General features: G+C 41.0%; 1 long non-coding RNA gene across 1 annotated transcript in view; it reads left to right on the top strand.

Moving 5' to 3' along the window:
• Positions 1-28: 28 nt before the first annotated feature.
• LOC104983438 overlaps positions 29-2829 on the top strand; it is a 15755-nt gene continuing 12954 nt past the window's right edge. Inside the window, exon 1 of the long non-coding RNA XR_824642.1 lies at positions 29-2111. This is a non-coding gene — a long non-coding RNA (uncharacterized LOC104983438). The remainder of the gene's footprint in view (positions 2112-2829) is intronic.

The following is a 2829-nucleotide window of genomic DNA, read 5'->3' as shown; positions in this document are numbered from 1 at the left end:
ATCAAGGGTGACAGCTCCCCTATCTGTGGGCAAGGCTGGGCTTTGGCCACAGACAAGAGCAGTCCCTTAAGCACTCCTGGGTTTTCAAGTGACTGTTCTGGCACGGGGAGCCTTTTTCCATTTTGGTTTGCGCATGAAGTCTTGTCTCTGATGTAAGCCCCACTCCAGCTGCTTTTCCTGTGCAACTTTCAAATTGGATGACCAGCAGCTGCCCTTGAGAACTGCCTGGAAGCCTTGGGCTCTTCAGCCAGGCTTCCCTGCCTGTTCAGGAGAATGTGCTTTCTTACCCTCTGCCTCAGCCCTGCCCATGTTTCCTTGCTTACACTCATGTGTCACTTTCTCTGTTGTTTCCTTGAAACAGAACTTGGTAGACTAGTGCATTGTAACTCAGTGCTTTCTCTAGACTGACCACCTTTTCCTGGTATTTTTCTTCCACCTTTTAATGCTTTCTGAGCACAGCTGAATAGGTGCCTTTGCCCTAGACATGAGATGGGAAATAACAGAAATGAGGTTTTTGAAAATGGAAAGCATCTCTTTAAAAACAATAGTTCTTTTTCTTGTCTGAAACAGGCCCTGGTCTACTTGTCTTCAGAGTGTAATTAAAAAAATTTTTTTTGTCAGATTCATTTCCTGAATGCTAATTTTGCTAGCTATCAAGTGATGAGTTTGTATGTGACCTAGGACGCACCTGCCTCTTTTGTGATCAGAACCTTAAAGTATAATTTCATGGGTTTGAAATAATTGTACAAACCAGGCTGGATGAGTTCCCATGATGCTGAGTTCCTGGGGTAGTTTCCAAAGGGTAATAGCCCCTCAGTGCCTCCACCCCCATGTCGAAAAAAGAGTAGTGATCAGACAGCTCCCCAGACCAATGCTTGATCACCATCTGTGTATGCCTCTACCTGTTATGTCCCCTCTGTCACCACAGAGGACAAATGGAAATGGAGTGACAGGGAAAGAGCCAGGTAGGTGAGTACCAACTGTGACATCCAGAAAAAAATGTCATTTTTACTTTGCCCTCAAAACTGTGGATGCCTTGGCTCAGTATATTGTTTACTCAATATTTCAAGTGTCCACTGGGAAGCACAGAGGAAGATTTTAGTAACTATGGAACATGTAGGGGTTAGGTTTACAGGTGTTCGTGTGGTGAGGGGATCGTGAGATTTGTAGATTTGTTGCTCTTCTAAAAAGTGGAGCTATACAAACTAATGCCTCCTGATGTGAAAGTAAACACTGTAAGCCTGTTCAGTGTTCTCAGACATTTTGTATTTTGATACCTACTGAGAGGAAGATTCACTTATTTTGAGGATCAGGAAAAACAGGAACAAAACAGGAACCAAACCCAGAATCTAAACTGTACTCTTTGAAAATCTTGGAAACAGAACATTCATGCTGGAAAGAGCTTTTGAGTAAGGTTCGCATTGTATTTATGAAAAAACTCAGGCTGGGAGGGGAAGGGACTTGCCCAACTAGTTCACATCAGAGCCGAGATGAACCAGATGGCCTCACAGTGCCACTGCTGACTGCTCCGTGTTACACATGGGGATGCAGTTTATGTTTTGGGGGGAGCTGTTTTTGAAGAGATCCGCTTGCTGTGTTAGTTTTCCCTCCTACCCAGCCTGGCTTACCATGGAATTTCCCTACTTACTTAAATTTTGCTAATGTTCTAACAACATAATAGCATCTTTGAAAATGCCAGTTGGTTTTGAGACCCATGACAACTCCCAAAGATCAGAATGTTTATGGGATGTTTTCCGCTTAAGGTGCAGTTCACATTGTGGGTGTAAAGCTTTCAGATTTAGGGGGTGGATTATCCCACATTAATTTTGCTAAATGCCAGTCGACTCATAAATCAGGAAGCAGCCTGAGTAATAGAAGTGTGCAGAAAAATACTTCAGTTTCTTATTCCTAAGCTGCAATATACAAGCTCTTAAATTAGGCTATATTTGTAATTCTACAAAGCAATGACTCTTAAATGAATGTGTTTTTTGTCTTTATGTATATATTGACTTACTTATTGTCTGTTTGCAGGGTATTCCTGAAAGTGAAAGAAGAACTACCAAAGCAGAGAGCGCGTGGCTCTTCCGGATGTGGTATAACTTTGATCACAAGTATCCTTAATTGAGAAAAAAACAGTATGGATATGAATGATTACAATTTAATGGAACAACTGTTTTGACTACTCTCTTCCTGAACTGGAATATAAAACATACCTTTGGTCTTCCTTTTCCCCTTCAGTGTAGTGGAGAAGGTTACCCACACACATGGATGAATTCCTCTGAAAACCCGTGAAGCCAGTAGGGACTCAAGAGCCTTTATGATAGACTTGCTTTGATATATAGGTTTATTTATGGAGTAAACTTTAATATTTATTGTCTTTTAGCTAATTGAGTGAATGCCGCAAAAGGAATTTGTTGGTGTTTGTCAGTGTGCTTGCTAGGGTAAAAGAGGAAAGGCAGGCTTAGGAAGAAGCATGGGAATGAGAAACTCAGCAATGCTAGATACCGCAGTGATCATTGATGTCTTTTCTCTGACCTTTCCAAAGACTGGAGGATTCTCCTCTCCATTCAGAATGCCAGTGCTTCATTATTTACCAGATTTCTTTCTTGTCCTATTGTAACAGTCTTCTTCATAGCTATACTTTAAGTCAGGTTATATATAATAACCTGTTTAAATCATGCTTTTAAAAAATTTTTTTAAAGGATACTTTTTATATGAACTATTTTTGAAGTCTTTATTACATTTGTTACAGTACTGCTTCTGTTTCTGGTTTTTTGGCCAAGAGACATGTGGGATCTTAGCTCCTGGACCAGAGCAAACCCAACCCCC

This window comes from Bison bison, unplaced genomic scaffold, assembly GCF_000754665.1.
Source record: "Bison bison bison isolate TAMUID 2011002044 unplaced genomic scaffold, Bison_UMD1.0 scf7180017862643, whole genome shotgun sequence".
Classification (NCBI taxonomy): Eukaryota; Metazoa; Chordata; class Mammalia; order Artiodactyla; family Bovidae; genus Bison; species Bison bison.
Note: the sequence above shows the minus strand (reverse complement) of the source record. Positions and strands in the feature narration are given on the sequence as shown.